The sequence below is a fragment of the Vombatus ursinus genome, unplaced genomic scaffold (assembly GCF_900497805.2).
Source record: "Vombatus ursinus unplaced genomic scaffold, bare-nosed wombat genome assembly UNPS02014793.1, whole genome shotgun sequence".
NCBI classification, from domain to species: domain Eukaryota; kingdom Metazoa; phylum Chordata; class Mammalia; order Diprotodontia; family Vombatidae; genus Vombatus; species Vombatus ursinus.
This window is the reverse complement of record NW_020954571.1, coordinates 18,897,579-18,913,835: the sequence shown is the minus strand read 5'-3', so window position 1 is coordinate 18,913,835 and position 16,257 is coordinate 18,897,579. Positions and strand designations below refer to the sequence as shown.

Here is a 16,257-nt window from a genome sequence, read left to right as displayed (position 1 = left end):
GAGAGCTGACCTTGGAGTGAAGATCAGGGTTCAAGTCTCACTTCTGACATATATTAGTTGTGAGCCTTGAGGCAAGCCACTTGATGCCTCAGTATCCCCAGGCAACTCTTTAAGCAGGTAAATTTCAGAACAATTGCTGTGCTACAGCTAGGAGGTACAGTGAATAGAGTTTTGAGTCCTGGAGTCAAGAAAACCTGAGTTCAAATCTGGTCTCATATACTTTCTAGCTGTGTGACCCTGGGCAAGTCACTTATCACTGTTTGCCTCACTTTCCTCACTTGTAAAATGAGCTGGAGAAGGAAATGGCAAAGCATCCAGCCAATATCTTTGCCAAGAAAACCCCAAATGGGGTCACAAAGAGTCAGACACGACTGAAACAACTCGATAACAACAAAATAGGTAGAAAGAGTTTCCCTACCAGGATTTTCTAACACCAGTAAAATGACAGATGCAGATAACACCCCTCTCCTAAACAAAGTAAGGTAAGTAAATCATCCCTACATAAACATCCTAGGCCAGCTAACCAGGAAATGGATTTTGGACAACTGCAAACTAAGGAGGAAGAATAGTAAGGAGTATTTCAAGTTAACAGCTGAGTCTCATAAACATCACAAGCTAATTTCATTGTACCTGATACACAGTCTGTGCTCTCCTATCTTCGCTCCAGATTCCTCTACATAGTGGTCTGCTAGGTGGTAGATGCTGGCATCTACAAAAGACCCACTTCTGCTTGGGACATTTTCAGCTCAGGGCAGCAGCCTCATCAATCTGCCACCACTGGACCATCATAGCTACATTAAGCAGGAGTCAAGGAGTGTCGGTTGATTTCTGAGGCCCAATTAAAGTATAAATTGTCCCCACTGTAATGACGCCTCCTTTTAACAACAGCTTAGTTACCCAGCTTCTTCCTGAAACCTATTAAGAAATTTCTTCTACTCAGATAGATGACATATCATGTCCTGAGAAGGTCAGAAAGTTGTCCCAAAGTCCAAGAGAACTGAAACCATTTCTGGCATTTGACCCAATTTATAATACTAAAGAGCTAGGCAACGGAAAAAGTGGATGGAGTAATAACATTAGCAGGAACTATACCCCATGTGAGCTCCTGTTGAATAAACTGCCAATCAATAGCACTTTTATTAGGAGGTACAATCAATGTCCAGCAGGCAGACCTAGCCAATTAAGCTTATCGACTCACTGAAGAGTAGCAGGAAGCAGTTTTTTCCTCTTACTTGTTTTCCTTTCTGCAAGTGAGGCACAAGTTCCCAGTTTTTATCACTGGATTCCCACCAAGTCAGCTCAGGAGTTTCTGTGGAAAGGAAACTCTGATAGAAAGCAGGTCTGAGCTATCTGGCTCTCCTTTCACCCTGGGTCAGGGCAACCCGCCTGCCCAGACAAGGCAGGGTCACTCCCAAGACCACTTTTTCTCCTGAACCAGATGAAGCAAGGAGAAAAATAAAACAGAAAAAAAAATGCACTTGGAAATGAAGGGAGCCAAAGAACAGAGATTCCCACAGGAAGGGTGACCCAGGAGCTGTCCTGGGAGACCTTTGGAAATGGAGTCAACTGGTCTCCTGACTCCTGTTTTAGTGCTCTTAGCTCTTATAGACACTGCACCCATTTAGAAGAGTTCCCATTGGGCCACTTAAGTGCTTCTCCAGAGATCTAGGGAAAGCAACGTTGACTGAGGGGGCTCTGAAATATCCATTTCACCATGCAAAGGCAGGCTCCCTTAGTGAGCTGGAGCATTTAACTGAGACTAATTGTACACTGGAAAATAGTGTATTTATCAGTTGAATCTGTCTTTACTCCTGCTCTCTCCTTCCAAAGAAATAAATTACTAGAGCAGATAAGACTCCGATTCACAGTGAGATCAAATAAACTGCAGTAGTCCACAAGATAGAAACTGTTTGTGAAATACAGGTCCCTCCTGGTATTAGCTATCAGGCTCATGCTTCTGTCTCTGCCAAGTTTGTAATGACTCCACCATGTTGTTTCTTTTTACTTAATGCATTAGATGAGTGGAAGAGAATTTGCTTTTAAAGTATCTTTTGCAGTTTTCTCTTCAAGTAAATCAGGAAGAAATCTCTGCAGCGGTCTTGTGGTCTGTCATGGTGATACATAGTAAATAGGACTAGCTGATGATAGGGCATACCATATATATTGCAGCCGGTTCCAACATGAACAAAAAATAGCCAGAATGCATGCAGTCTGCCATAGTAGTGAAAGCACAAAAATGGGAATCAGAAGACCTGACTTCTGGGACCAACTCTGCCATGAAGTCATTGGGTGACCTTGATCAAGTCGCTATTCCTGTTTGGGCCTCAGTTTCTCCATGTGAAAAATGATGGATTGAATAAAGATGTCTCCTAGTTCTCTCATTCAGTGGTCCAAGAAGAGCACATAGATGAATAAAATGTTCAGAAATAAGATGTTCGGTTTGGGGCCACACTTGAGTGGTTTAGCATCATTATACAACCTAAAGTCATCGCATACCTCTCTAGCATCAGTGCTCTGACTCTAACCACACAAGCTCAACCCATATTTACTCGTGGTATTTCTGCTTTCCAGAATTTAGGTGAAGGAAGGAAGGGGAAGGAAAGACAATGATGGTAGCTAATTAAGAACCACAGACTCGCAGACATTATATCTGCAAGAAAACCTAAAATCTCACTAGGGTGGAATGGGGCAAAGGCAAGGGATAAGGGATGATTTTTCTATTAATATGCAGTATGGCCAGTGCTCCATGTTGGCTAGTTTTAAGTGTCTCAAGGTTGCAGAGTCACCACTTCCTTTTCAAGAATATGCCACTTTTCAATAGCCACGGCTCTTAGTCAGTGTTGCTTGATATCTGGTCTAAATTTTCCTCTTCTTAATGTCATCTAATTGCTTCTAATTCTACCTTCTCTAAATGTGTAAATAATTCTCTTTTTCCTTGCCTATTTATGCCCATCACAGATTTCTAAATGGTTATCAAGTCTCCTCCACACCCACCCACTCCACCACTTAGTCAAACTACATACATATATATTTAGCTCTTTTAATCTTTTTCTCATAAGGTTCTAATTTTACATTTTCCAAGGTATTTTGAATTTGGCAGAATAGCCTTTGCCTGAAAGGAGTGGGACTTAATTATCAAAAGCTGAAACACAGTGAGCAATCAATCACTGAGTGACACATTCATGACTTTGCTCATTTGAAAAAACATTTTTTTCATAGCTCTTGGAAAAGCTGTCATTACCCAACTCCCTCCACTACCACCACCACCACCCCCTCAACCAAAAAAAGATCTGACATACACACCACACCACACAACCCCATATCCTATCAAAATATCACAACTTGGGGAGAGATGAGTGAAAAATGTTCATTTGTTTTTTTGGAAACTAGACCCAACCCTTTCTGCCACATAAGAGTTTGTCTTGTAAAATGCTTTCTACTGTAAACAATCTTTTTGACAAGGTTTGCATTATAATTAAGGCTGAATGGTCACAAAGCTGTCATTTTCCAACTGTTTTCCTTAAGAACTAAGGGGCTTTTTTTACAGCCAGATAAATGCTCTCTCTGGTCCACATCAGTGGAACAGTGACATCCTGTGGTTGAGTCTGGTCACCAAAGTGTGAGCTGATGGCTGAGGCCCCAGTCCGTGGTTGATCTGCAGAGGTTTGCTTATTTATAGGTAGATAATTATAACTACCTTGAGATTGTTTTACATGTTAAACTTGAACAAAACTCACAGAGAAGAGCACAGATTTTTTCACAGGCAAGCTTAAAGGTTAGTTTATCTCTTTCACCTCTTCAGCAACCTTGTCTAAGGCCTTGTTTACAGATATATGTATATGTATCTGTGTGTGTGTGTGTAGAGAGAGACATATATGTGTGTATATACATACATGCATATACACGTACACATACGTGTGTGTGTGTGTGTGTGTGTGTGTGTACCATGCCAAACATTTGACTAAAATAATAGACTTGAGTCCATTTGGGGGTATCCATATATCCCCATGTTTAGAACTGTGTGGATAAAGAAATCTGAATATTTTTCATGTCATTTATAACTAATTCAAGTCAATTATTTTAATGAATTTTTTTTATTTATGACACTGTTAAGCTTGAAGACTATTAATTTTTCCATTAATAAGACCAACACAACTCTTTCCCACAGATTGTAGGTGAATGGGTGTTGGAGCACCATTTAATTGAACATTACTATTATTATTACTAATAAAGTAATTGTATCGATATGTTATTGAATATAATAATTTTATTATTGATATTAATAATAGCTAGCATTTATATAGTGCTTTAAGGTTTACAAAGCACTTCATATATGGTGTCTCATGTGATCTTCACAATAACTCTCTGAAGTAAATGCTGTCATTAGCTCCATTTTACTTATGGGAAACTGAATTTGAGAGAGATAAAGCAACTTGCCCAGCACCACATAGATAGTCTGTATCTGAGAAAAGATTTAAATTCAGTTCTTCCTGACTACAAATGCGGCACTGTAAGATTTGGATTCAAATTCCTGTTATGCCACTTATTACCTACATGATCTTGGGCAGGTCACTTAATTTCTGTAGACCTTGGTTTCCACAAATATAAATTAAGAGAGTTGGACTAAATGACCCCTAAGGTCCTTTATAGCTATATGTCTATGATTCTATGAAGTCTGATGGCTTACTACTTTAGCTAAATTAAAAATAACAACAAATCATATTTTGCCCTCATATTATCCTTTACACACACACACACACACACACACACACACACACACACACACACACCACCACCACCACCACCACCACCACCACCACCACCACCACCACCACCACCACCACTACCACTACCACCACACCAGTACTGATCTGGCAAGATAATCACTTACAAGAAAAGTAATAATTCATCCCTATCACTCCTACTATTTGTTTGTTTGTTAAAAAGGATAGAATTTCTTGAGTATAATTAATGTGACTGCCTGTTCTAAAGTCCAGTATTATACAATGTCTCCATCTCCAGAAAATGGTCGTTTCTGAGAAGAGATACAAGTGGCAAGGGTGAGCTCAATATAGCTGCCCATACACCCATATAGAACAGTATATTCCAATCAGGTTCACCTCAGTGTAGTATGATGTCCAAGGAAGCTACCCCAGCTCTGGAAACAAGCTGTGTTACAACAAAATGAAAACCTACGTAGAGAATATTTACGTTTTGTGCAAATCCAATCCATGTACTCTTCAATAAGAGTGTCTAGATTTACATTCTCTACCTATACCATACACTCCTTCTTCTACACAAATAGTTTTTATCATGGACTAAAAGGAGCACAATTCATTCATTCATTCATTCATTCATTCATTCATTCATTCATTCATTCATTCATACTTTTTGAGTCTCCCTCAAACACCCTAATCACTCAGTTCTTCAACCTACTCACTTCCCATGACCAACTTCTTCACCCTACCTCACTCACACACAAAGATGGTCTTAGCTCTGATCTTGCTATCACCCACAAATGAACCACCTCCATGTTCAAGAATTCTAAAAACCCCTTACCTGATCACAATCTTTTGGCTTGCCACTTCTCCCTTTGTCTTCCCTTATTAAGCCTTGCTCTTCATTACACCATGACCACTAATCCCTTGACCCTTCAGTTCTCTTCCAGGTCATGTCTCTTCCCCATATGCTGCTGAATGAAGATGGAGAAAATCACATAACCATTCTGATTGGATCCAGTACAACAGAGCCCTCACTTCTGCTAGGCAATCCTTATCTGCTGCCCAATCAGCTAACTATCCCACTGTCCACAGCAACTTTTCCAGACGATTTCAACCCTCCTCAAACCTCCCATACATTAGTTAGAAGTTGCACTTTAAGAAAATCACTTTAGTGTCTGAATAGAAGATAATTTAAGAGTAAGAAGGACTAGAGGCAGGAAGACCTACAAGCAGGCTATTGCACTTGTCCAGGTGTGAAGTAATGAGGACAGGTACCAAAGTGGTGGCAGTATCAAAGGAGAGAAGGAGAGGTATTCAAGAGATGGTGCAAGAGTGAAATTGGCAGGCCTTGGTAACACATTGGCTATTGGGACGTTATGTGTGTGAGGAGTGAAGGATGATACCTAGATTGCAAGCTTAGGAGACTAGGAGAATGGTATTGTCCTCTGCAGTAAAAGTAAATTATATCAGGGGGAGGAGATTTATGGGAAGGATAATGAGTTCAATTTGGGACATGTTGAATTTAAGATATTTACTGGACATCCAATTTGAGATATCTAACACGTAGTTGGATATGTGATACTGCAGATCAGCAGGAAAGTTAGGGCAAGATAGACAGATTTGAAAATCATCAGCCTAGAGGTGATAATTAAATCCATAGGAGTTGATGAGATCACCAAGTTGTGGGACACCTATAGTTAGAGGGCATGACCTGGATGAGAATTCAGCAAAAGAGACTAAGAAATGGTCTGAGAAGTAGTGATAGGTAGGAGGAGAACCAGGGGAGAGTAGTATTACAATGCCCCATACATAGTAGGTGCTTAATAAATGTTTACCTACTGGTTGAATGACAATTCCACTGAACTCAATAGGTATTTGTTGAGTGTCTATTATGTTCATTCACTCAACAAGTATCCTATCACTCACATGCTTTCACTTCACCCTCATTTCACAGGAAGAAGCTTTACTTCTTACCGAGGACACCCCCTCTTCTAGTACAAGTAACTCCATTCTATCTCATCTCCTCCATTCTCTCCCTGTCTACTAGCTCCTGCCCTACTGTCTACAAACATGTACATGTCTCCTCTATTCACAAAACCCTCATTTGATTCTGCCATCCCTGATAATTATCATGCTATATCTCTTTTGCCTTTCATGGCTAAACTCCTTTAAAAAGGCAATCTTCAAGTGGTGCCTCCACTTTCTCTCCTCTCACTCTGTTCTTAACCCCTTACAATCTGTCTTCTGATCTCATAATTCCACCAAAATTCCTTGTTCCAAAGTTACCAATGATTTCTTTATTGCCAGATCCAATGACCTTTTCTCAATCCTCATTCTTCTTGGCCTCTCTGTAGACTTTGATGTTGTTGATCACTCTCTTCTACTTGATACTCTCTAACGGTTTTTGTAATGCTAAGCACTTAACTTTATACCAGGCAGTGTACCAGAGAGCTTGCCCTGGAGTCAGGAAGACCTGGGTTCAAGACCTGACTCACACACACACACACACTTTGGGCAAATCTTTTGACTATTCCAGTACTAGGCTCTGGGTGCACAAAGACAAAAATGAAACAATCTCTGCCCTCAGGGACCTTAAATTCTATTGAGAGGAAATAACATGAAGAAGTAAAAACAATATATGTGAAGTTTCAGAGTGCTGTGGAAGGAATCTAACAACTCGTAAAAAAAAATACTTCAAGTTTTAATCTTTACAAATTGTCAGCATAGATTTTTATTTGTTTGATTTGGGAAAACCCCTAACATTGTTCATTCAAAGAAATCCAGAATGCCTCCTTTCCCACTTTTTTTCCCTATGTCTTTCTGTACATACTAAAAATACAACATTTATGTTACATGCTTCTAAAGATCATCTCTCAAGAAGCAAGTTAGGGCAGTTGAAGGAGCATTAAGTTTGGAGTCAAAGGATCTGAAATCAAATTCCATTCTTGTCATTTACTGTGTGACCTTGGACAAATCACTTAATTTCTTTGGGCCTCAGTTTCCACATATTTAAAATGAGGGGTTTGATCTAGATAGTCTCTGGGGCTCAAAATCCCTTCTAGATCCAAGTCTATAATATGAAGTAAGCATTTTAATGTGAAATACAGTCCCTAGGTGTTGTGTTCTGCAAACCAGATGAGTATGTAAATGGAGGGAGTCAGTCTAGTCTGGTCATGAAGTAAGCTGGTGGTTAGCATACTCTGGTGAGTGAAATTTAAGGGACTTAGAAATAATGATCACACATAACATAGAAAATGACAGAGCACAATTTCCTATATAACAAAAGCAAGTTTTAAATATGCCTTGGAAGATGGACTAATCAGATAAAACTGAAGGTGCTCTTTTTTTTTTTTTTTGGTTAGTGATGGATGGAAATCTAATATTTTATCTGAAGCCTTGATTTATGTGGAATAGCTTTGCTACCTACTAAAAAAGATCTTGTTTTAGCAAATGGGTACAGATCCAGTCCATTAGCTTAGGACAACTGAGAAACTCAAGGGTTTGGTGAAATCATGCAATAAAATATCATTATATAGGGTAGTATGACAAGACAGACAGAAGGTTTGAGTTGAAAGTCAGAAGACGTGTTTGAAATGAAGTAAAATGCACAAGAGCTATGCTCAGGTCCATCTGGCTTACATTTGCTGTAGGTCGTCAGAGGACCTTCATGTCTGTGATGTAAATGAATAGCAGAGGCCCAGACAATTTAACTGTCATCAGTATAAATGCCTTAACTGGCACAGTGAAGCTGAGCCCTGGACCTCTCTCTAAATCTCTATAAGCTCCTGGTCTGAATTATAAAGTGGGGCTGTATTACCTGAAGATGAAAGCAGTCAGGTCAGTTCATTTAAAACCCGAATCTCCCTGCTGCTAAGCAATGATGAGCACTGAGAGGGGTTCCTTAATGTATGGATTCAGATGATGGAAGACAAGAAGATAGCAACACCCTGCACCCCCTCAGTCACTTGAAATCGAGAGTCTATGTAGATGACAAATTGAATTTCATTTCATGTTTAATCGGGCTTTCTGGGCTCAGCCAGACTTGACTCCCTCTCTCTGGGGCAGTCAGTGTTGGAGCAAAGCCATGTGATCATCCCCAGGGCTGGGGAGTTACCCAACCCACAAATGCCATCGTGTATCCTGGGGAAATCAGAGTCCAGTTTGAAGCCTTGCATCACAAGACTGGTTGTAATTATATGTAATAGGTTCTCTCCATATCTTTCCTGTATTTTTCTGGGCTTCTTATCTTCCTTTGTAAGGGCAAAGATTTTTTTTTCCCTTTTGGGGAAAGGGTTTCCCTGCAAAGCGGAGGACTCAAAATTTCTTGCTCAGCCCAGGACTGAGACTGACTGTTGCCATCTTGAAATCTGGCTTCCCTTTGAAATCCAGTCTGTGAGCTAGAGTTCAGTTTGCTAACCAATACAATTTGCTCACAGGAAATGGGGTGGGCCCAGAATGACCTCCCATTAGCAGCCCCTTGGCTTTCCTGTGCCTACGCTCCCGTTAACACATTGTCACCCTAACCCAAAGACTTTGTGGACCCAAGATGGAATTGCTTTTCCTCACCTAGGCAAACGATGTTCTCTTTCACCATTGGATCCAAACGAATAAATAGATTCCAACTGGCATCCTCGAATTAATATTTCCTCCTATGTTGAGTTCCCTACCACTGCAAGTAATCCTTAAAATTCGTCATGAAGCTTTCAAAACAATTTATGCAAACAAACATCAAGTGGAGCTATTTGTATTGGCAACACATTTCACTTAACAACCTACAACAAGGAACAGATGGGCTGAGCTCTGGAATCAGCTACAAAGAAAACAGTAGGAGCAAGTCCATCAGAAGCACTCTTTCTTCCTCTTCCCCCTCTCTCCTCCCTCCCAATTTCATGAAGATTACAGACTTGTTCTTGTTTATTTCTTTGATTTGTTGTTATTTTATGGACTCCCAAAGCTTTCCTGGCATTTCATGGAACAAGTCCATCTGCCAACTGTGTTTGGTTTTCAGAAGCCCTGGTTTAGGAGTTGAACTATCTGTCCTCTCCTGATCCAGCATTCTGTAAAATAGCATAGGAGGAAGCAAAAACAGCATGCAGATGTTAGATCAGGGATGGACAAAATTTCTAGACAAGGATTTGAAGTCATATTTCCCTCTGTTCTTTTTTTTTTTCTTTTCTTTTAGATCTATTTCATTTCTCCCTGATAAAATATTCTCATAGTTGTCTCTAATATAATTCATCAAGAATCAAAGAATTTCAGAGGTGGAAAATATCTTAGAGATAGAGTCCAATCCCCTCATCTGCTAATGAGAAAAGGAGACATGGCTTTCAAGTTCCATCATAATCTAGCTCTAGCCTACTTATCTCACGCTACTTCCCTTTAAAAATTCTTTGTTCTAGACAAACTGACCTTGCCTATCTCCTATTCTCAAACTGCCATTTCCTGTCTTTTATGCCTGTGCTCATGCTATTTCCTGGGCCTGGAATGAACTCACTCCATTTCTTTTGATTTATGTATGTAGTTCCCTTTCTTCAAGATCCTGTTCCAGTATTCTCTTCTCTATTAAGCCATCCTTGATCTACTCTACTTCTCAGTAACCCCTTTGGTGAAAGTGATCTTTCCTTCCTCAAATAGCTCAGCCCTTTGCCTGGACTTCTCCTTAGTACTTTTATCTTGTAGCAGTTCTTTGTGTGTTGACCTCCCCAGTTAGAACATTAGCTGTTGAGAGCAGGGCTAATATTTTCTCTTTCCTTGCATTCCCCACTCTGAGCACAAGGCCTTGCATACAGCATATGTTTGTTTTAAAAGAGTATTTTTTGTTACATTTTGAGCTCTGAGTTGTCTTCCTCCCTCCCTCCCCAACCCTTCATTAGAGAAGGCCAACATATTATATATGTATATATGTATGTATGTATATATATATAATATACATATTATATATGTATATATAGAACCATACAATACATACTTCCATATGTCATTTTTCTCTGTGATGGATAACATCTTCCTTTATAAGTACTTCATGCTGAATTTGAATGCTCATATTACTCATAATAACTTAGTCATTTACAGTTAACTCTTCATACAATATTACTGTTGCTGTATTCCATGTTCCCTTGGTTCTACTTGTTTCATTACATATTATTTCATGCCAGTATTTCCATGTTTTTTTTCTAAAATCAACATGTTTGTTATTTCTTACAGCACAGTAGTATTCCATTACAGAGCATATGTTTAGTAAATGCTTGTTTAATTAAACTTAGATTTACTGAGCATCTGAGTGTTGGGGTATTTAAACTGTGTCTACTCAGCCATTACTAGGTTCTCTGAGAGATCCATGTAGACATAAGACAACATCTCTAACTTTCAATAAAGTTGAGAAGAAAAAAAAACACATGAAAATTTAACAGATTCAAAACACTATATGATTAGGTAAACTACACAATAAATGCTATACCTTTGAAACTTCTCTCAGAGAAAGAGGTAACTGAGGGTCAAAGTGATCAGTCTAGGAATAAGCATAATAATAACTGATGTTATAATAATAACACCTGAAAAAGTGCTTTCTAATTCAGTATCTCTTATGCTATTCAAATATCCCCATTTTGCAGATAAAAATAACAAAACTCAGAGATGTTAAGGTTCTAGGCCATGATTACATAAGCAATCAACCAAACAAGTAAGGGGTATGCTGGTAAATGTCTAATATTTGGTTCTCAAAAAAAAGTGTACACAACTCATTTTTAAGTTTAATCTTCATCATTAGCATTTTTCCCATCACTTTGTTGATTCTAGAGCAGTAGTATCAAACTCAAATTGAAACAGAAAATTAAACCATGAGTAAGAATCCCTATGTGCCACACATTGGCTTAGAAAACCACTCATTAACATTATCTTTGTTCTATTGCATTTTTATTTATTTTGTTAAATGTTTCCCAATTGCCTTTTAATATAGTCCAGCTGCACCCCAGAGTGCTGCAGGCTATAATGTAGCAGTTGGTAGCCATCTTTGTTCTAGCCAATCAGCAAAACAATAACCCAAGCCCTGATATGTAGTTTGCCTATTTCCAAGATGTAACTGCTCAAACTGAAAATTTAATAATTGAGTCTCCCGAAACCACTCCAGCACACTCCTGCAACCAACAAATAAGCATTTATTAAGCCATTACTATGTGCCAGTAACTATGCTATCACATAGTTTTTGACATTCTTACTATAAATGAAATAAGAATACAAAAGATATCAGCTAAGTGGAAAGATGGTTCGTAACTTCTCCTTGGAAAGGCAAATAAAGGAGTTGGCAGAATTGTTTGATCATATGTTCAAGGGCAATAAGAAACATTATTTCAAAGGACACTTGATCATCTAGTCAAGCAGTACTCATGATGAGCATAAGCAAAAAGACCACCAAAAGATAATTGGAGCTTAGGCACCAACATCTGTTGCAGAGGGTGAGGAGGTAGAGAAATTCTCTTGTAAAGTCTATCCAAATTCAATCAGTATATGTTTTAGTACTCAATGACTTCATAGCAAAGGTAGGGATAGGGGAAGACAAGAGTGGAAAATGTTGCTTAGGATGGAGAAACAAAAGGGGACAAAGGTTTGGAGACTACTAACTGAGACAAAGTAAAATAATTAATTAAATATATTGGCTTGTCTGATAGATCTTCTATATTTTTAAAACTTCTTTTTATATGTGATATATCCTGTTTCTGCTGAAGTCATTTGTCTAATATGGTTTGTCATTGAGTTCACAAGATTTTCACATTCTTTAATTCTTCATTATGAAACTACTTTTTATCATATTCAGTATTAGTTACAACTTTGGTGAACTTTTGGAAGGTTCTTTTGGGAAGTTGGATGCTTTTTTTCCAAGTCTAACCTTGATCTTAATTATAGACCACAGATTTTCAATGGGGTTTAAATCATGTGCCTCTTGCCCATTGAAGCATATTAATTTATATCTGTTGGATAGATTCCTTAACCTTCCATAGCATGTGGCGTGATGCAAAGCTTTGTTGTCTTGCCCATGACAATATATTCTTTTTCATAGCAATGTTTAATTGCTATTTTTTTTTAATTTTTTTTTCCCAGACCTCTCACTGTTTTTCCAGTTTCAAGATGAGATGATTATATTGCATTGTAGAGGAATCAGTAACAATCCCTCCGTCTTCCAAGCCCCTCTGAAAGTTTTCTCTTGTTTTCTGAGGATTAACTAATCCACAGGAAGAATTTGTCAGTTATAGGTATTGTTTTTAATTGTTGTTTCATTCTTGATAACACTTTCCATTTGTTTCATCGCAGGCTTTGTGATCTTCGAAATCTTTAGCTTGCCCACACTAACAGCTGCTATAATATCTCTATCATTATAGTATATTATTTAGGAACCATGACTTTTGAACATAATTGAACATTCTTAAAAATCATAGAATTAAAATATATACAGAAGAGAACAATAAAGTACATGTGTATAGAACAAAATCTAGTATTCAATAAAAAAAAAACAATTAAACACAGGGAAACTAACTCAATTCATTTTCATTACTTAAGATCTGATATTCTGAGTCAGTCTTGTGTCAATAGAAGTATACATACTTTTGTCCCAAAATAAAACATATGGAAATTATTGCTTGTCCCAAATAATTCACACATCACTGTGTGTAAAAGTTTCATGTCAATATATCATAAAGGATGTGTTCAATAAGACAGTCTGGATGTGCTGGATATAGTAACAAAAACATTTCAAAAATATTTAACTGGCTATATATTAACATAAATCAAAAGGCTGGTTACTGGTGCTGCAATCATTTCTGAATGGATGGATGTTTACATTCACATTATTGCCTTGTTAGAGAAAAGATAAAAACTGATGCCAAATTCAAAGACAAGATAAAGATGGAAAGATATGGTATATTATTAAAATAGTTCCAGCCTGGTTTTTAAAATAAGCTAATGATGCTATAAAAAGTGGAAAATTGATAAAGGAACAGATACTGACATGGGCTAACACCATTTCTTATGGAAATTTAACTTATATAAAGCAGTCTTCATAATGAGGAGGTCAAAAGAGCCTAAAGCCTATCCCAACTAACAAGTAGAAGGACCTGGAAGATAGCAACATTAATAGAATTTATACTTATTTGCAAAATTTTATTTAGGAGGGTGGTGGAAGTTTGTGGGGGAAAAGTAACAAAACAATGAAAAGTAGTAGAGGAAAAAATGAGTTTGCAGAAAGCTTGATGTAAGATACAATTAACTCAGACTATTTCAAGACCATTTAAGGATGAAACTAACCAGAAGGATAACAAAAACTAGATGACAAATAGTACTGATATGTCAATATTTTGAAATAATTTTGTTTATGAAAAGTGGTAAAGACACAAAATTTGGATTCTAACGTCACAATTTCTTTGGAATGGTTTGAGGAAATATAATTGGCTGTAAAGGAAAATAAGATTCAATGAGCCATTGGACCAGATCAAGTTTACACAGATGAGATCTATGTGGTCGGGTGGCGGGGGGGGGATGGTTGATATAGTTTTGAGAGTGTTGAAGGACTGATTTTTCAAAATATCTTAAAGTGGGTAAGGTGCTGAATGAATAAAAAAAATAAAAGATGGCATTATAGGCATTGGAGAAGAAATCAATAACTACTGACTCAAGTTTTACTAAACCTTACAAAATCCTTACAAGAATCATCAACATATGAGAAGGAACTTGGTATATTTTTAAAAATTATATCCTATAGCTGACTATATTTTTACAGTTGCACAATATACTGAAAAAATGTAGAGGATACAATATCTTGCCATATTAATTTATTGTTGACCATAAAAAGAATTTTCAGTGCATCTGAGTGCAATCTTAAATGTTTTCCTTCAATAAAATGACTGCAATCACTATGTTAAAATGATACAAGATTCATTGAGAGATGCAATAGCTGATATCAATTTCTGGATAATCCTTTGATTAACAATGTCAAGCAAAATGAAAAAGATGAAATACATATCTCATAAAGATGTTTGCCTCTATTCTAAACAATGACCAACACATATTTCAAATGAACAGAAGTGGGGAAGAGAAAGTGAAGATGACCAATTAGGAGTAGCCACCTACCTGAACTCTCCCAACATTCCCCTCCAAACAACTTTAAAATGCCTCAAAACAAATTTTGGAGCAGCAGCACAAACAAGGGATATTTTTCTGGCATAAGAATATTTAGGAGGTCAGCAGGAGAAGTCTGTGACAACAGGGTGAATGCCCATTCAGAGCCCACACACTAAGTGGTAGCAATAGCAGCTGCAGCAGAAGCTTTGGAAGTTCTCAGCCCAGAGATGGTAAGGGGGCTGGACAACCGATCAGATATAAATTACAGATGACCCTTTGCTGGCATTGAGCAGTTGAAGCTGATTGGCAAATCTATTGCCCGCAAGCAGTTATTTCTAGGTTGCAGTTTGAGGGAAGAGAGGAGAGCAAGGGCCTGGTCATAGTTCCAAGGTGGAGAGGAGCACTAGTGCTTGTTGATGCAGGAGAGCAAGGATCCTGGTCACAGTCTGAGGGTCAAGAGGAGTGCTAGTGCTTGCAATCAAAGTGGAATAGGGGCCCTTCCTAGATAAAGACCAGAGCACAGACAAGGAAAACAGTGACCACACCTCTCCAGAGATCACACCATACTTCCTTAAAAATTAGAATGCAGCAGCTTTCTGGTCTCCATCTTCACCGTGGCGGAAGCAGGACTAGCATTCCAAGTCACCACCATGCAGCTGTTTCTCCACGCACAGGCTTTGTGCACCCTCAAGGTGACCCAGAAGGAGACAGTTGCCCAGATCAAGGCCCATGTGGCTTCCCTGGAGGACATTGCTCCCGAAGACCAGGTCCTGCTTCTAGGTGGCTCCCTGCTGGAGGATGAAGCCATCTTGGGGAAGTGTGGGGTAGAGCCTCTGGCCACTCTGGAAGTGGTTGCTCTGATGCTGGGAGGTAAAGTCCATGGCTGTTTGGCCCAAGCTGGAAAAGTGAAGGGTCAGACTCCCAAGATAGTCAAGCAGGAGAAGAAGAAGAAGAAGACTAGGCGTGCTAAGAGGAAGATGTCAACATAGTGCCCACATTTGGTAAGAAGAAGGGCCAATTCCTAATCCCCTGGTACTTTCTGTCTGTCCCCAGTAAAGCTGCTACAACTCTTAAAAAAAAATAGAATGAAGCAAATGGAAGCTAGTGACTTTATGAGAAATCAAGACATTGTAAAACAAAACCAAAAGAATGAAAAAAATAGAAGACAACGTGAAATATCTCATTGGAAAAACAACTGATGTGGAAAATAGACCCAAGAAAGATAATTTAAAAACTATTGGACTATCTGAAAGCCATGATGAAAAAAGAGCCTAAAACTTTGAGTTCCAAATTCTCTCCCCTCCTCCATCCCCACCCACCCCCATTGAGAAGGCAAGAAATTTGACATAGGCTATACATATGCTGTCATGCAAAATACTTCCATAGCAGTCATGTTGTGACAGTATAACTATATTTCCCTCCATCCTAT

The 16,257-nt window shown here is 38.4% G+C and overlaps 1 pseudogene; it reads left to right on the top strand.

The window, feature by feature from the left end:
• The first annotated feature begins 15,478 nt into the window (after window positions 1-15,478).
• Window positions 15,479-15,817, top strand: LOC114048466 (annotated as a pseudogene).
• The last annotated feature ends 440 nt before the right edge of the window (window positions 15,818-16,257 follow it).